The sequence below is a fragment of the Pseudonaja textilis genome, chromosome 8 (assembly GCF_049901715.1).
Source record: "Pseudonaja textilis isolate UNSWEBS1 chromosome 8, rPseTex1.2, whole genome shotgun sequence".
Classification (NCBI taxonomy): Eukaryota; Metazoa; Chordata; class Lepidosauria; order Squamata; family Elapidae; genus Pseudonaja; species Pseudonaja textilis.
The window spans coordinates 15,035,408-15,054,770 of NC_141997.1; the positions used below are offsets into that span (position 1 = coordinate 15,035,408).

Genomic DNA, 19,363 nt, shown 5'->3' on the forward strand with positions numbered 1-19,363 from the left:
AAGCTGTGATTCTGCAAGCAGCTCAATCTGCCTGCCTGCTTTGCATGATTTTGGGTAAAAGTTGCTCTTTTTTAAAAATAAAAAATTCAATCTTTACATGTATATTTACAATATTTACATACAAGCCACACCCAGCCAGTCACATGACCACCAAGCCACATCCACAAATTAGGCCATGCCCACAGACTTAGTTGTTAAGAAATTTGAATCCCACCCCTGCTTATCATATGCTTTTCTTGGCAATAATACCAACATGATTTGTCATCTTTTGGGAGGTTTTTTAATCCTCTAGTTTGAATTACAGTGTTAGTCTGTCCTTAGGATGTCCTATTCAAATGTTTAAGAGATTTGACTCTCTAACCCACATAAAGTGAATAAAAGGTTACCAGCTTCTAAATTCCATCTAAATATCTTGAACCCTTTTTCCCTACCTGGTTCAAGATTGCAGTTTCTTATTTTGAGCTTTTCTGTGGGATGTACTGTCAGATTTTTTTATAGAGCCACATGAAAACTTTAGTGCTCCTGTTGAGACTCTGCCCTTCTCCTTCTCCAAGTGCCCATTTCATATATCACATGCTCTACTGGATGTCAGACATATCACCAATACATTCTAAAATACCCTAGAAGGAGCCTATCCAGCAGAAAAGCTCTGAGGAGATTGGTGGCTGGGTTTCAGCCTTCTGATAATTCTCTTTTGATTGTTACCAAGGAGAAGAGCTGCCTCAAAAGAATGCTTACCTTTTGTTTTAACTTATAAAAGCTGATAATGCAGCTGAGCTCCTGTGGATAAGGAGCCATTGAAACTACAGCTGAAATCCTGCTACATTGCATCTTCTATTAGGACTCACAGACTCAATTTATAACACCTCACCTAATAAAATATCTAGGAAATACCGATTTCCTTTTTGTACAACAATGGTTATCTGATCGATACAAAGTAGCTTCTCTGAAACTTTTGGTCTATGCAAAATTAGGCAGACTCTGACTGCCTCTGATAACCCATCATCAACTGTAATATATTATTTTGTCTGTCTTTTATTTTTATTTTTTCTTATTGTTGTTATTTTCATGCTTTTATTTTAATACTGGTCTGTGATCATAGTAAAAAAAAAATGAATTTGAGAGAACAGCATCAGAAAAGGCTCTCAGATAGAAAGGTGCTATTGCTTGTTTGAATATCAAGGGTGTACTTGTTGGACAAAACTAGTAACAATCTATCCGAATCAAAGGGCAAAATAACAATACTGTATTTGCAAAAACACGAACAGTGTGTTATAGGCCTGAATATTTGGTAGATAGTGCAAACTTACCATATAGTATACCTATATATATATATAGTAATGGCTATAATAATGTTGCTTAATATTTGACAGAGTGAAGGCAAAAATAAAGAAATTCTTTTCCACATGTTCTAAGCATACCAGAAATGTCTACATGTGTTAATTAAAATTATGGGAATTACAAAATGGTATTAATTATTTACCCAATAGGGAGGTTGTTCAAGTTTCCTCAATCAATTTTAACATTTATTTTAATTAAACTCCAGAACTTTGCATAAGAGCTAAAACTTAAAGTAATAATTTGCATTAGGAGCCTGAATTGCATTTTCTCCACCAAGCTTCTCTTGGATTCCTTTTGCTATAATAAAATAGTAAAAATATACATTACCTAAGTGAAAAATCAAGCTGCAACTTCTTTTTTATATTACCTATGAAGAAGGACATAGATAAATGCTTTGTTTTGTTTTATATTTCAATTTTAGCATGATTGTCTTCTAATTTGTTAAAATTCTAGACCTAGAAAAAGAAATACTTTTGTATGCAGTAGGTAAACCAGAAATAAGTGTGTGTATTAAACTTCTTTTATCTTGACTATACGCTGAACATTCCTATACTGAGAACATCAACTCTCACGAACATTCTGTTTTAGAACAGTAGAAGTATTCATGCTTTGTCCTACCAAAACACAAGACTGTACTCATTACATCAGGCCTAACTCATTTCCTCAAAAAACTTCAACCAGGGGAAAGACATATGATATTATCAGGATGAAAAGTCTAAATATCAATGGCTTCTGAATTTCCAAGAAGCACTGAAGTGATGAAAGTAACAGAAAGTGTTACATTTCCTGGCCTTTGAGCTAATCCTGTAGGATCTCTTTTATATAAGGCAGCTTGTTTATGTCTGGAGTGTTTTATAATAGTTATAACTAATATTCTTTCACAGTATCTCACCTTCAAATATTGCTATATATGTATTTTGCTGTTTATGCAATCCTTCAAATATTGCTAATTACTTCCCTGATTTTTTAAAATGTGCCTTCTCCCTGTCGACTTCATATTAAATAGCAAGAAAAGAGATACTTAAAATTAGTGTGACCTTCTCATGGCATGGCATACTCATTTTAAAAGGGCAGTTCAGAATTGTTGCCAAAGTCATTTATAGCCAAAGAGCTGCCTTGGGTTTGACATCAGATACTGTACACAGCCTGAGAAAATGTTTCAGCATCTGCTATGTGGAAACATTTCATCCAACTGATTTTTAATATGACTGTTTTTCCTCAGAAGAGCATTTTTGTTAAGTTGCGGGAATGAGATTCAGGACACCGGCATGATTCCAATTTGTTTTCCGTCTAGGACTGAGGAACAAGAAACCGCGGCAGCCCTTCTTATAGTCGGGCTGCTTGCAGCTGTGGCCAGTGATGGCTCTTCGAATTTCCCACTACCACAGACCGACCAATTACAGGTAAGTATGCTAATATATAACACCCCTCCCCACCTGGTCCAGTCCTACCAATCAAAGCCTCACCGACCATACGTAATCACATAGGTAGGCGGGGCTTTTATGGGTTATACCGGACTTGCACAACTCAGTCTCCATTTGGCTCCTGAGCTGTTTGGACAGATCTGCTGTTCCTCCCGTCCGTCTTTTTGGAATGCCCTGGAAGGTTGAATCGGCCATGCCGCTCCTGCCAGGAATTTCCTGGCTGATTAGGTCGGCCCGGCTGGTCCTGCAAGAGACTGCTTCCCCATTATCCTTCAGGGCCTGTTCCTGTCTTCCAGACCTGCCTTCTTCCCTGGTCTTAGGTAGGTGTTTGCATTTCCCGACCAGGGCTAGTGTTAGTATTGGTTGTTGCGTAGTTGTCAGGGTTCTGTTATTTCTGTTATTCCTGGAGGGTCTCCCCCTCGCTTCCTACTTGTGTTTTGCCTTTTTGAGGGGTCTCCCCCCTCTTCTCTGGTTGTGTTTTTTTTTGTTTGAGGGGTCTCCCCCCCTCTTCTGTGGTTCTGCTTGGGTCACCCTTCGTGATTCTCACTCTGAGCTGGTCAATGTGCCTCCTCCAGCTTCTCCCATCTGCGGTGTCTATCTTGTATGATCCTCATTATTTGAGTTACTTTTGCTGGTATCCACAGTGGTTCTCCTGTGAGATTTTTTGCATAAAAAAATCCCTGTTTGGAATGTGCAGCAATTACTGGAGGAGTCTGCTGGTTTTTCTGGGCTATATTTGGGGGTGTAGTCTGTCTAGGGGTGAGCTTAGTTTTCTCCCCATTAGTAACTCTGCTGGGCTTTTATTTGTTGTGGCACTGGGTGTCATGTGTTGAATGGTTAGTAACTTATCAATCTTTCCTTGTGTGTCCACAGGCCCCAGCTTTTGTAATGTTTCCTTCATGTAACGTACCATGCATTATACCCGTCTGTTCATAGGTGTCCCAGTGCTGTTAGTGCATACCTTATCCCCTCTTGTGCTAGAAATCCCTCGAATGTTGTTGACGTGAATTGTGGCCAGTTGTTGGATACAATCAAATCCGGCAATCCATGTGTGGCAAAAAGTTTCCTGAGCTGTCTAATGACAGCTTCTGTTGTAGTGGAGTGCATGATGCTTACCTCTAGCCATTTGGAATAAGCGTCTATGACTATTAGAAATGTGTGTCCTTTGGTTGGGCCTGCAAAATCAATGTGTACTCTGGACCATGGTCCCCTTGATGTTTCCCATTCGTGTTTTGGTACTGTGGGTGTTATATCTGGGAGGACGGTTCAAGAACGGAGGCAAGACTCAGATAGTAACTAAAGCTCTTTATTTGTGACTTCAGATCTGAACAACTAACCCCAGCCGCAGCAGCCCCTTATATAGGGCTGGCTGCGGCTAGGCAGCCAATGAAGGCGATTTGAGTTTGCCGCTCTTGGCAGGGCCAATCGCGGCAGCCGTTTACTGGGCAATCGCATCAGTCTATGGTGACCAATCATGATCGGCTTTCAGCAGGCCAATCGGATTTGCAGGCTACGAGCCTGCTAGTCCGGAACACCCCTCCCCTCTCGGTTCCGTTTAAGGGGTGGAGTAATATAGTCTCGGATGTAAGCAGGTCTTCGTACCTGTCTGCCTGACTTACGCAGTTCTGCTTGACTCTGTTCAACCCCTGGTTCAGATGGACTGCTTGCTGGATCAAACAGGAACGGTGAACCGGTGTCATGGTCAGGGTGTCATGCTCTGGTGCCTCCGGGGTGTTGAAGTCCTCAGCCTCGCTGTTACTGTTCTGGCTCCCGGGGCTCGCTGAACCTGCCTGGTTGCTGCTTCCTGGCGAAACGTTCGACTGTCCAGTCTCAGTTGCAGCTGGTGAGTGTTGCCAACCATGGTGCGGTGATCTCGGTGATAGCTCGGAATAGACAGGTGTTGGTTCTAATTCTGAGTTCACTGCTTCCCCTCCCCCCCCTAGTGTCAAAGTTAGGGTCAGGGTTGGAGGATGTGGTTAGTCTGGAGCGCAGTTGGTCAATATGGCGTTTCCATGGTCTGCCATCAGTGGTGAGTAAACGGTAGGAGCGGGGCCCCGTAACTTGAGTTACCTGGGCAGGAATCCAAAGGGGATCCCCAGAAAAGTATTTTGCGAAAACAAGGTCTCCTACCTTGAAAACACGGTGCTTGCTGCTGGAACCCAGGGGCTTTTCCAGGGTGTAGGCAGGGTGCAAACGATCTAGAGGTGATCTGAGTTTCCTGGCCATCAGGAGTTCAGCTGGGCTCTTGTTGGTCATGCTGTTTGGTGTGATGTGTTGCAGGAGCAGCATTCTAGTGACTTTGTCGTGGATGTTGCCTTGATCCATTTTCTGCAGGGTTTTCTTTGTAAACTGAACCATTCGTTCAGCCCTACCATTCGCCGCAGGATGAGCCGGCGATGTGAGTGCGTGTCGGATGCCCCGTTCCGCTAAATACTGTTCAAAGGCTAAGGCAGTAAATTGGGGCCCATTGTCAGAGACCAGGACATCTGGTAACCCATGTGTGGCGAAGAGTCTGTTCAGTTTTTTAATGACCGCCTCAGTAGTGGTTGCTTTCATTTTATTGACCTCAAGCCAGTTTGAGGAGGCATCAACAGTTATTAAGAAGGTGTGGCCTCTCGTAGGTCCCACAAAGTCAATATGAATGCGAGACCAAGGACCCCTGGGTGTTTCCCATTCTGTTGGTGGGGCTTTAGGTGGAGCTGAGTGGTTTTCCTGGCATTTGTTACAAGAGGCGACCCAGATTTCAATTTGTTTATCTATACCTGGCCACCAGGCGTAACTTCTTGCCAGCGCTTTCATACGTACGATGCCCGGGTCTCCATCGTGTAGCATTTGCAAGACCCTTTTTTGTAACTTAGTTGGTACAACAACTCGGTCTCCCCACAAAATGCACCCTTTTTGTGAAAAAAGTTCCGTTTGTCTGTTTTTAAACGGCTTAAACATTTCCTTAGTGTCGTAATCTGGCCATCCCCTCTCCACCCAGCCAAGAACTCATGCCAAACAAGAGTCTCTTTTGGTTTCAAACGCGATGTCTTGTGCCATTAGTGGAGGTGATGGCATTGTCTCTATTTGCAGTACGGGGAGTGTGGGAGCTGAGTCTTCCTGTGGCTCGGGTAGCGGTGAGAGTCTCAAGGCATCTGCATGGGGAATAGATTTCCCCGGGCGGTACTTTAATTGATAGTTGTAGGCAGCGAGAAATTCCGACCATCACGTCATTCTGGGGGAGAGAATGTGTGGAGTAGGTTTGTCGCCTGCCAGGATCCCAAGTAGTGGCTTATGATCCGTTATAATAGAAAATGGTCTCCCATAAACATATTCATGAAATCGTTTTATTGCAGAGACAATTGCAAGGGCTTCCTTATCTAATTGGCTACAGTTTCTTTCTGTTTTTGATAGAGTTCGTGAAAAAAATGCAATTGGTGCTTCTGAGCTGTTTGGTAGGACGTGGCTCAGGATGGCCCCTACCCCAAATGGTGAGGCGTCACATGTGACAGTCAAAGGTAGTGTCTCGTTATACTGAATTAGTACTGCCTTTGAGGTAAGGAGGTCTTTTACTTGCTGGAAGGCGTGTTCCTCCCGACGTCCCCAATTCCAGGATGCCCTTTTATCAAGTAGTCTATGAGGGGGCTCAGCAACAGTCGCCTTCTGGGGTAGGAAGATGTTATAAAAGTTAATAAGTCCCAGGAAGGCTTGGAGGTCGGTTTTGTTTTTAGGTCTTGGGGCGTTTTTGGCCAATTTTTTTTCTGTGGGGTGGATTCCTTGCTTGTCAAGGAGGTAGCCAAGAAACTCCACCCTTTCTGTGCAAAGCTGGCACTTTTCCTTCTTAACCTTGAGGCCAGTGTTTTTGAACCTCTGTAGGACTGCTCTGAGACATTTTTCTAATTGTTTTTTTGTGGGTGCTGCTATTAATACATCATGAAAATAGGGCACGACCCCTTTTATCCCTTGTAATAGTCTCTCCATCAGGCTTTGAAAGATGCCTGGGGCTACGCTTACACCAAACTGGAGCCTGTTGCATTTGAATGCACCACGATGTGTGACTATAGTTTGGGCTTCTGCAGTCTCGGGATCAACTGGTAGCTGTTGATACGCTTGGGCCAGATCTAATTTTGTAAATATTTTGCCACCCCCAAGTGAATGCAGGAGATGTTGAACAATTGGCACTGGGTAGGCGCTCTGCTGTAGCGCGTGATTGAGGGTGGCCTTATAGTCACTGTAGATTCTTATGGACCCGTCAGGTTTTATGGGGGTGACAATTGGTGTCTCCCATCGGGCGTGGTCAATAGGTTCTAACACGCCTTGCGCAATTAATTTGTCCAGTTGCTCGTCAATTTTGGATTTAAGAGCAAAGGGAACTCGGCGTGGCTTTAGACGAATGGGTGCTATGTAGGGGTGAAGATTAAATGAAATAGGGGACCCCTTGTACTTGCCTAGGCTTTCGTTGAACACTTCTCGGAAATCGTGGATGAGAGCCGCCTCCCAGTCATTGTCTTCAGTATGATGGATGCCAGCCACTCCAATTCCTAGTGGCGCGAACCACTGAAGACCCAATAGACTTGGCCGGTCTTGGTCTACGACGGTGAGTGGTAGAATTCCCTTATGTCCCTTGAACGAAACCTGCACATGGTGGGTACCTGCGACTGGAATCCGGTTGCCTTGATAATCTTTTAGTATGATTCTCTGACTGCTGAGGTCTTGGCGTCGGATGTTGGGGACTAGCTGCTTGAGTGTTCTCCAGGATACCATGGATAGTGATGACCCAGAGTTGACTTCCATGTTGCACGGTTTGTTTTCAATCGTGACCTCTACTCGGATCTTTTTAGCGTCAAGTGATGAAGCGTGGCCGATGATGATGGTTTGATGAGCCTCCTCTCGTCTGGGGGCGTCGTTAAACCTTCGGGGTCTGCTGTACCGGTTCCACTGGTTGCTAGGGCAGTCCCTCTGCATGGTGGCGTTGCCATCGTTTCTCTTTGGGCTGCTCCCTCTCCGTCTGGGGCTGGAATTTCTCTTGTTTCTGCATACCTTTGCGATGTGTCCCCGTTTCTCGCAAAAATGGCATATGGCATCTAAGAATCTGCATTCGGATCGGGGATGGTTTCCCCCGCATCCGGCGCATTGGTAGTTGGCTTTGCGACCCCGCTGGTCCCGTTCCTCACGTTCTGACCGGAGCCTGTGGACTTCTTCTTCCTCACTGTCTGAGGATGACTCGACGTCTTCGTGATGGGTGGTTGATGTGTACTTGTCTGAAGGTTTCCCAGCATCGTTGGTGGGTTGGCGGTTGGTCCTGCTGGTTTGACGCATTCGTGCTGCCGATTTACGAGTGGCTTCAGCTGCTGTGGCATCTGCTATGGCATCTGCAAGCGAGATGTCTCCCTTGGCCATGATCTTGCTCTGGGTGGTTGGGTCTCTGAGGCCAAGGACGATGCGATCTCTCATGGCTTCTTCGAGGTTGGCGAAGCCACACAAACCACCCAGTTTCCTCAGGTCTGCCACAAATTCCCCAACGCTCTCACCTTCACGTTGGTTCCTCTGATTGAACTCATGCCTGCGAATGAGAGTTGGCATGGCTGGGGCATAATGGTTGCACAGGATGGGAGCAAGGGTGTCCCAATCCATGGTTTTAACTTCAGCTGGCTTGGCTAAGGCTTTAGCCATCTTAAAAATGGCTGGCCCACAATGGGTTAGAAAAATGGCTCGTTTCTTGCTGGGCGTGGCATCTTTGAGGTTGTTGGACTCCAGGAACATTTGAAATCTGTCCATGTATGAGTCCCAGTCTTTGCTAGCTGGATCGAATGGTGCGGGTGGTATAGCGCTGCTGGCCATGTCGCCGTCGTTGCGCTCTGTCAGCCACGTGCTCCTTCGGCTAGCTCAATTTCAATAGCTTTCGTTGCCTCCGCATCCCATCCTCGTTGCCAGTGTTATATCTGGGAGGACGGTTCAAGAACGGAGGCAAGACTCAGATAGTAACTAGAGATCTTTATTTGTGACTTCAGATCTGAGCAACTAAACCCAGCCACAGCAGCCCCTTATATAGGGCTGGCTGCGGCTAGGCAGCCAATGAAGGAGATTTGAGTTTGCCGCTCTAGGCAGGGCCAATCGCAGCAGCCCATTTACTGGCCAATCACATCAGTCTATGGCAACCAATCACGATCGGCTTTCAGCAGGCCAATCAGATTTGCAGGCTACGAGCCTGCTAGTCCGGAACAGTGGGAGTTGTTGGCCTCTATTCCTGGCAGCTTTTACATGTTGACACCCAATCCCCTATTTCCTTATCCATCCCTGACCACCATACATAACTCCTTGCCAGGGCTTTCATTTTTACAATACCCGGGTGTCCCTCTTGTAATAATTTTTGTATGTGTTTCCTTAATCTGTCCTGTATGATCCCCTGATCTCCCCATAGTACACACCCCTTAAGCATTGAAAGTTCTGTTTGTCTGATGGTCTCAGGGCTCTCTGTTTCTGGCCATCCTTTTCCTACCCAATTTAAAATTTGTGCCAGGATTTTGTCTCTAGCTGTTTCCCTAGCGATGTCTGCTGCTGTTACGGGTAGGTTTTCTAATATCTCTATTTGAAGGGTCAATTTGGTTGGTGCTGGGTCATCTTCTATGTCAGGTAGAGGGCAAGAGCTAAGCACGTCGGCATAATTTGCATCTTTTCCAGGTTGGTAGATCAGTTTGTAGTTATATGCAGCCAGGAATTCTGACCACCTTGTCATTCGTGGTGACAGTATATTAGGTGTAGCTTTATTTCCTGCAATTATGCCCAGGAGTGGCTTGTGGTCTGTGACTAGCGTGAAAGTTCTCCCTTAGATATATTCGTGGAAACTATTTATTCCAGTGACAGCAGCCAATGCCTCTTTGTCTAGTTGACTGTAGTTCCGCTCTGGGTTTGACAATGTCTTTGAATAGAAGGCTATAGATGCTTCTTTCCCATCTGGTAGTATGTGGCTGAGTATTGTGCTGATGCCGAAAGGTGATGCATCACAGGTTAGTGGTTATTGGAAGTGTCTCGCTGTATTGTATTAGTACACGGTCTGATGTGATCAAGTTTTTTATTTCCTGGAATGCCTTTTCTTCTCGTTGCCTCCAGGACCAGGTTGCTTTCTTGTCAAGCAACCTGGGTAGTAGTTCCGCAATGGTTGCTTTCTGTGGTAGGAATATATTATAAAAGTTCATGAGTCCTAAGAAAGCTTGTAGATCAGTTTTATTTGTGGGTCTGGGGGCTTCCTTGATTGCTCTGACTTTATTTTCAGTGGGGTGGATTCCTTCGCTGTCTATAAGGTATCCTAGGAATTCAACTTTGCTGGCGGCTAATTGGCACTTCTCTTTTTTTACTTTTAATCCTGCCTCCTTGAATTTGCCTAGGACTTCCCTTAGGCAGTCACGTAGTTGTTCTTGGTTCCTGGCTGATAGCAGGACATCATCGAAGTATGGTACCACCCCTTTTATCTCTTGCAATAGGCGTTCCATTAAGCTCTGGAATACTCCTGGGGCGACGCTGATGCCAAATTGTAGTCTGTTGCATTTGAATGCCTCGCTGTGCGTCATGATTGTCTGGGCTTCTGCTGTTTGGGGGTCAATGGGCAACTGTTGGTACGCCTGTGCAAGGTCTGGTTTCATGACTATTCCCCCTTCCCCAAGGGAATGTAATAGATGCTGTACCACTGAGACCGGGTAGGCGCTTTGTTGGAGCACGTGGTTAAAGGTCACTTCGTAGTCCCCCCAGATGCGCACCGACCCACCAGGTTTAATTGGTGTAACAATAGGGGTTTCCCACTTCACGTGGTCAATTGGTTCTAAAACCCCTTGCACGATGAGTTTATCCAATTTCCCATCGATTTTCAGTTTTAGGGCAAAAGGAACCCGCCTCGCCTTTAGTCTTATGGGAGCTATATTTGGCTTTAGATTAAAGGAAATTGGGGAGCCCTGGTACTTTCCCAGGTCTCCATCGAATACGTCTCAGAATTCTTCCATCAGGTTGTCTTCCCACTCTGTTTCAGTTAAGCTGTTTATCCCTATGACTTCAATTCCTAATGGTGCAAACCATTCGAGTCTCAATAGGCTGGGTCAATTCCAGTCGACTATGGTTAGTGGAAGGACTCTGGTGTATTTTTTGAAGGTTACCTTGAATTGACCGGTACCTACTATGGGGATTTTGTTCCCCTGGTAGTCTTTTAGTGTTGGTGTTTGTTTTTCAAGTTCTTCCCAGCTCATGTCTGGTATCAGTCTTTTTATGGTGTTCCACGATACCATGGACAAGTGTGAGCCTGAGTCCACTTCTATCCAGCATGGCTGACCTTCTATGGAGACCTGGACATATACTTTCTTGGCATTTGTCATGTTGGAGTGTTCAATGGTCACTGTCTGGTGTGTTTCTTCCCTTCCGTTGCTTGTTTCTTTCCCTCGCCTGCTTCTGTTGTCTTGGTTCCAATGGCTCCCTGTTTCTCTCTCTCTCTCTTGGGGGGGGGGAGTGTTCCATCTTTGTCTAGGGCCATAGTTCTTTCTTGCTTGGCATGCCTTAGCAATATGTCCCCACCATTCACAATGTTTGCAGATTGCATCTAGGAAATGGCACTCGGAATGTGGATGGTTCCCCTCACAACTGGCACAATGAAAATCTTTCTTTTTTCCACTCCAGTCCCTTCTGCCCTGTTCAGGAGTTGACTTACATCTTCTTCTTCCTCATCTTCTTCCGATGGGCACTCAATATCCTCATGGTGGGTTGTGGTGGTGTTTTTGGGGGTCTCCGGTGGCGCTTTGTTCATCTTCCGCATGGTGGCCACCGATTTTTGTATTGCTTCTGCTGCGGTAGCTTCCTCTATTGCTTCTTGGAGTGTTATTTTGGGTTTTGTTAATAATTGGCCCTGGAGTGTAAGATCTCTCAGTCCCAGGACCACTTGATCCCTCATGGCTTCATCCATGTTTAGGAATTTGCACACTCTGGTGATGTCTTGCAGCATTGCAACAAAATCACTCTCTCCTTCTTTTTGGTCGCGCTGATAAAATTCATGTTTTCTGATTAGGCAGGAAATGGTTGGTGTGTAGTGAGCCCTTAGTATCTTTCCAGGTCCAGCCAGGCCATCATTTTCACATCGTTGTCGCTAACACTTTGGTCATCTTAAATACTGCGGGACCTCAATGGGTGAGAAATATGGCTCTCTTCCTGTTTTCAGATACATTATGGAGGTTGCTCCCTTCGAAGAACATGAGGAATCGGTTGATGTACGATTCCCAATCTTCGGTTGCTGGATTGAATGGTGCAGGTGGTATGTTGTTTCTGGCCATTTCACTTGGATGTATTGCCGGTATTCATCGGTTGCCACGTGCTCGCTGGTCCCCTTTGTCTCAGAATCCCACCTTCATCACCAGTGTTAAGTCGTGGGAATGAGACTCAGGACACCAGCATGATTCCTATTTGTTTTTACTTCCATCTAGGACTGAGGAGCAATCAACTGTGGCAGCCCTTCCTATACTCAGGCTGCTCGCGGCTGTGGCCAGTGATGGCTCTTTGAATTTCCTGCTGCCACAGACCAACCAATTACAGGTAAGTATGGAATACATAACTATTTTCATTTTAAAATTTTTAAATAGACTCTGTGATACTGTAGGTTTCAGATCTTACTCTGTTTATTTTCTTAAATTTTTTTTATTAAGGATTATAATTATACAGGTTAAAATATATAAATGAAATTAGAAAATGCAGAAAAAAAGAAACATATAAAAGTAAAAATAAAAAATAAAAAGAATATAACAAAGAAAATAAAAATTAAACAACTTTCCCTTTGTCATAACAAATAAAAAGCAATTTTAATAAGTTGTCACTGTTTAAAATGCAACAAATAGTCTCTTCAACTCATATCACATCTATTATCTATAGACAAATCCTTAAAAACTAATACCACTAAGAGCTACATATTTTAATCTATATCTATTTTAATTTCTTAGTCAGATAAACCAACTTTATATTCATTCATTTTAGTTTTAACAATCTAGAATTCTGGGAGTTGAATTTCACCATTCCTAAAGTTGCCAAGGTTGAGAAATACTGATCTAGTTCTTCAATCCCTTTAAATATGTCCTAGATTTGTTTTCCTTTTCTTCTTCTTTCTGACTAAGTCTTTAAAACTTTAAATATAGGAAAATCCATTATAGGAAAATTATCCAAGTCTGGATTCTGGTCTGCTATTTATGTATGTCTTTTAATTATTAAAACTTCAACCTGTTTTGTCTGTATATTCAAGACCTGACCTTTTTCCTAATTCTTTTTGTAAAGTTTTAAACCCATGTTTAAATTTATTTCCATCTTATCCTGTAAAATTTGTTCTTTTCTCATGACAATTGTATACCTATACAATGTATTTGTGATAACAGACATTCACAAATCTCCTTCACTATATCCAATAATGAAACATTTGCTCCATTCTGTATTAACATATCTAATAGATGTTCTTCTCCTTTAATTATAATCTTTACTTTCTTCTGGCATACTCTCGTGCCCAACCTTCAACCATCCTATCATATTTCTTTTCTGGAATTCAGAATATCAACTGTTTCCCACAGAAAAGATTCTTTCAATAAATTTAAAATACCAATTCAAATCCATTTACACCAGTGGTGCCCAACCTTTGGACACCAGGCACCACTTCTGTGGAGGGCAGTTTGTTGCAGATCGGCAAGTAGGATTTCACATGCTGCCTTAATCTGGTATGAGTGTGCATAGGGCTTTACTCACTTGTGTGGCCCAGTTCCTGGAGGGCCACGGATTGGTGCCAATCTGCAGGCCAGTGGTTGGGGACCCCTGATCTACACTAATCATTGGTTTTAACTTTCCAAAAATGAGCATTCTAATCACCCTTTTGCCAAAATGTTGTACCTGCTCCTTCAAGAATGTCTAGTTCATAACTTCATTAGAAGTCTTTGTTCTATTTATCAAAATCATGCTTGGTTATTATTAGTTATTCTCCCAAGGTGAGTTCTCAGTAAATTTCTATTTCTGTTTTATAATACTATCACTATTTCTCATGTGTCAAATCTAAACTGACCAGCAGGTTTATTTTGCAAGTTTCTCAGAAATAAGCCTTATGTTTAGGTACACCTGCAATTTTAAAGTATGGAAATTGGTATTTTGATAACTACTAAGGAGTTCCCATTTAGGCTTTTGGAAGTTTTTAAAATACACTTTAACTCCTTCACAGCATTTGTAGCATAGTTGAAAGTACAAGTACTTAAAAGACCTGTGAAGAATATTTGCTTAAGGGAGAACTTCACAGAAGTAAGCACCATGGTTCTTTTTATCAAGTTATAAAGTTGGTTTGATTTGCCTTGAAGATCCTTTGTATCACCTTAGGGTCTCCCCACTGTCTTTTTCACCCTGCTTACTTCCAAAGTCCAGAGGCTTCTGTTCTCTTTTCTCACACTTTACTAGCCCTTGCAAGAACTGAACATCTTTAGCTTTTATAACTACTAAAAATGCTGTGAAAAAAGTGTTCCTTTGTAGATCTTTGCAGTCTCCAGTATCTGAAAATTGGAGATTTCAGCACTCTCAAGAGCCAGACAATGGCTTTTTGCAGAAGCCTTTTCCAGGTTTATCAAGTGCTAAATGATCCAAAGAAGAGCAGTGTTAGATGTCATCTTTCAAAAAGTGGTTTCAAATATGTGCATCACTCAAATCTTGAAGTCCTTGTATAGTCCATGTAGCTTCTGAATTTAGTGTTCCAGTAAGAGGCACCACCAAACCATCTCCAGGCTTAGAAGCTTAACCGAGCTGTTGTAGTCAATACTACAATAGAGTACAGGACTGTAGACCAGACTGGGAAATTAAGAAATGTCTCAGGGAAGACAATGTAAACCACTTCCATATTGTTGCCAAGAAAATTTGCACGGATCATGAAGAATTGAAGTCAACTAGGAAGGAGATTTTGTCTTTAGTCCTGAAGCATATTTTTTTGCCTCTTTGTCCCCATTTTCACCTACTTCTTTTTTATGTATATGTGTTCTGCCTACAATTTAAGATATTTTTTGTCTGGAATGTACTTCTGGATCTGGAACCATGGGATACAGCAGATATTGCTGTCCAAAGAAAATTCTGATTTCATTTAAAAAATTTCTGAATTCATTTGAAGCTCCATATTTTAGAAAGGTGGTATGTTTATCCAGAAGATCTACAGGAACACAAACCTACTAAATAGTCTAAATCAGGTTTGTTTGTTTTTTGGTAACCTGTGCCAATTATGGAACAGATTAAGATGGATTTTCTTCCAGAAATTTTGAAAATATGTTGTAAATGTTCAAAGACAATAAAAATGAAATAAAATGAAGAGGACAAATAAGCAGAAAGCAACACTTCATTCTTTATCCTGAAATTCTTCACAATGCAATGTAGGGTTGCCATCCTCCACCCGTACAAAATTGAGCCTGTTATTACTTTTTTTTATGAAATTAGTTTCTTTATTTTTATTATCTTTGTTGATAACATTTAACTTACTGTAATAAAGACCATGATTGTTATATTTTGCAAATTGCTTTGTATATTTTTAAAAGGAGAATATTTCTTAAACCAAGCATTAAATTTCCCCTAAAACATTTATTGTTACCAATTAACAATACAAAGAAAAAGATTTCCACAAGTAATCATTTTTGGAGGAAAAAAAATCATATATATATATATATATATATATATATATATATATATAATATAATAAAAATCAAGGAAAGAAATGTTTGTCTAGGACACTTATATGATCCACTAGAAGTACAATAGATTTAAAAGAATCAAAATGTGGGGGGCAGAGAGTACAGAAATTAACTGAAAGTCAGAAGTTACACATACATTTTGAATATGATATATCATATTCAGGTTTTTCTACTAGACTCTAATAAAATGAATGATTAGGTAAGCACTTAGAAAAACAAACATCTCAGCATCATGATCTCTATTCCAAACAAGCATCTTGGTTTATTTTTGAAGGTGTTTTCCTTTTCTGAGCAGTATTTACCCTCTTTTACTTTGTTGCATTGCCAATAAACTTTGATATTTGAGATATTTGACTTTTTGTAAAAAAAAAAAAAAAAGCCGAATAAAACTCTGCTTCATGTAGGTGCTCTGGTGTAGATGAATAAATGGTCAAGCTATATGAAAATATATCCCAGTCTTGATGTTCCTGGCTTACATTGTTAAATTAATCTCTTCAACCTGATTTGGATTCATCTCCTGGACTGGGACCATAGCAGTGTCTTACAGGTTACCATAAGTGTTTCATCATTATTTTCATGCATGCATGACATCTATTTGCACACTATTGAAGTACAGGTAGTTCTTGACTTGTGAGCATAATTGAGCCCAAACCTTCTGTTGCTAAACGAGAGAGTTTTTAAGTGAGTTTACCCAACTTTATGATCTTTCTTGCCACAGTTGTTAAGTGAATCGCTGAAGTTGATGAAGCTAATAAGTGATGAAGTTGATGAAGCTATTAAGTGAATCTGGCTTCGTCACCAATTTCACTTGTCAGAAAGTCGCAAAAGGGCCTGGAACACTGCAACCATTGTAAATATGAGTCAGTGGCCAAGCATCTAAATTTTGATCATGAACATAGGGGATGCTGAAATAGTTTAAGTGTGATAGAGTCAAGTCTCTTTTTTCAGTGCTGTTGTAATTTTGAATGGTCTCTAAATGAACTGTTGTAAATTGAGGACTACTTGTATTAATTTTTACCTCTTGGATAGCTTTCCTCATTTATTCAGGATTGTTGATTATGATTAAGCTTGGAATCAGTTAAATGTTATCCCTGTTTCTTTAAGAAATACTTACCCATTCATAAAATCAAAATTTGACTGCATGACTGCAGGAAGATAGAAATAAAAACTCTCTTCCATTCCTGATTTTTAGTGTGTTCATAACATATAAGAGGATCGACCCATGGGAAATATAGTTGCTGTTGAAGGGAGCAGAAGTATATTCTGCCTTTGGCTTGTCTTAGAAATTAGCTATTTCTGGTTTTGAAACTAGATTGTATTATTCTTGAAGGTGAGCCTGAGAAAAACTATGAAAAGAGTTCATTTGAACTTATATTTTTCTAGTAAATCTTGCACTTTTTAAACTGTACCAAAACAGATTACGATGTTATATATTTTTGATATTTTATCCGTTCATTTTGACTGTTTTCCCTGTTTCCTAGAAGACTGCAGCAATATTGATTGAATCAAAGATTCTTCATTGCCTACCACATTATTAAACTTAGAAATGTCAGATAAGACCTGTCAAATTGATTTGAAGAATTTCTTACTTGAAGGATTACAGAATTTATGATGCCAACAAGTAAAAAGATGATGATTTGTATATTTGATTGTTTCTTTATATAACTATGTCTTTACTAGCTCTCATTATTAAAGGCATTGCATACAAATAAACAAAAACACTATTTGGTAATTCTCTAATTGTACTTTTGATATTCACTCGCCAACTTATATATATATATATATATATATATATATATATATATATATATATATATATCCCAATAATTCATAAACCACAATAAATTCCTGGTTCAAATCTCCCTTCCCTAATAAATACAGTAGAACATGTATTGCCTTAGGCAAACTGTCACATGACTCTGTAGGAAATACTGTGGTTCTTTTGTTGTAAATTTAGTTCCAAATTGAGGAAGATTGATGTATGCCATTTGAACACTTAAATGCTTCTTAGTTGTCCATGACTACAATTCTATAAACATTTACTTGAAGTTAATCTGATATAACTGAATAGGGATTTTATGCTATTCAAAAGAGGATGATATTACTAACAAGCTAACTTTTTAATATTTTCAATAAATATGCCAAAAAAAGTTTAACAAAAGCAGGATGTGGGCCAAGGTTGTGAATATATGCTTTTACACAAGCCAAAATCAGTTATAGTGACAGAACATAACATATGCATACTATATCTACAATTCAAGGCCAAGACTGTTGTGCTATCCATTTCTTTAAAAGAAAATGTCCCAATGAAATGGACACAGCATTCATCTTAAAAATGGATATGATAGTGGTCCAGGAGTGTTTCAGCAATAACTGAAATAACAACTGCCTATTTACATGAAACTACCTGAATCAGTTGGGTAGTTAGCCTAAGACATGATGTACCATTCCTTCATATCCTCAGTAAAAAGCATCACTTATTCTGAGCTAAGATATTTATATGACCCATTGAGTATATAAAATGTATTTGCATTTGCTATGAATAACTCATGGGCAATGTTTAAACACATCTCAGTTTGTTTGGAGTACTCTTTCATTGGCACTAATCTTCTAGCACCTGTTTATTTTTATAGGATTTTGGAGAATGTGAAAAATTATATTATGACTCTGAAAAAAATACACTACAATATTTTAGAAATTTTCTCAGAAGCAAGTCCTAAGAAACCTAAAATAAACATCCATACAAAATTTGGCTTAATATAGCAAGAGGAAGTTCAAGTTCAGCAAATACCAGGGCACAAATTCCCTATTTTCTTTCAATATAAATATCTCAGCAACATTCCCTTGTATATGGTAGGAAGGCTGCTACCACAGAAATAATCAAATTCTCCAATTTGTTTTTTATGGAATAGAAGAAAGAAGAAAGGTATGCAAAGCATGTAGCATGCTTACAAGTACAGAAATGAAAGCAGCTTGTATATTTCAATATCAACAAAAACTGAAAAGAAAGAAGAGCAATCTGATTCAACATGACCTCTAATACCCCTACAGTTTATTTTGTCAGCAATACTGCTCATATTGTTTCCAAGTTATTAATTTTTGTTTGTTGAAGGAAGAATGTGAAGAAGTAAAGTACACACAGAATACCCAAATATAACACAAACATTTCTGTTTAACCATATACTTGACAAAGAATTTGGTCTTAAGGCTCATTCCTGAAACTGACTTAAAGCTAAATCTGACACCTGAAAAGAATACAGTTGCTTTGTAACTATATCCTTCGCAAAAAGATAAAGTATGTCTAGTCCTTTTTCCAAACTGCCACAAATATAATGGAAAAAAGCGGGATTTATTTTCCACAACGTGGTCCCAACTGAGAGATATATAAAATTTGTTCCAGCTAGGCCTATATGTGATCCAATTTGGGTTATATCTGTAACATATTTTCTAGGAAATAAGTATTGTTGAATACTGTGGCATATTGGATTCACTTTGAAGGAATATATTTGTAGTTTAGCAGTCCTCCTGAATACAATAGCTCTCAAGATGTGCCCAGCAGTTTCAGTGATAAAAAGCACCTGCACCTACAGTCTCCTCAGCTGGTCTTTCAAGTACTGTTTCAATAATTGGAATAGCCCATATATTGGAATGTACTATAGGTAATAACCCAATAACTTCACAACTTCTCAAATAGATTCCTCCAATATAGTGTACATAAGGTTTTTCCTGATTGTGAAACTACAACTGACACTGAATGAAGCTGCAAGGTTTTAAATAAGACACCAAATAAGATTTCCCATCATTGATGTTGAAAGTATTGTACTGGAAAGTTACTGGACTCAGTTCAAGGAGTTGATTCTAGTGACCAAAGTACTCAATAACTTAAGGATGAAGTATTATAAG

At 40.6% G+C, this 19,363-nt stretch overlaps 1 long non-coding RNA gene across 1 annotated transcript in view; it reads left to right on the forward strand.

The window, feature by feature from the left end:
• The first annotated feature begins 2,892 nt into the window (after nucleotides 1-2,892).
• The window catches only part of LOC148125125 (uncharacterized), a 149,283-nt gene continuing 132,812 nt past the window's right edge, over nucleotides 2,893-19,363 (forward strand). Inside the window, exons 1-2 of the long non-coding RNA XR_015744489.1 lie at nucleotides 2,893-3,085; nucleotides 12,203-12,311. This is a non-coding gene — a long non-coding RNA (uncharacterized LOC148125125). The remainder of the gene's footprint in view (nucleotides 3,086-12,202; nucleotides 12,312-19,363) is intronic.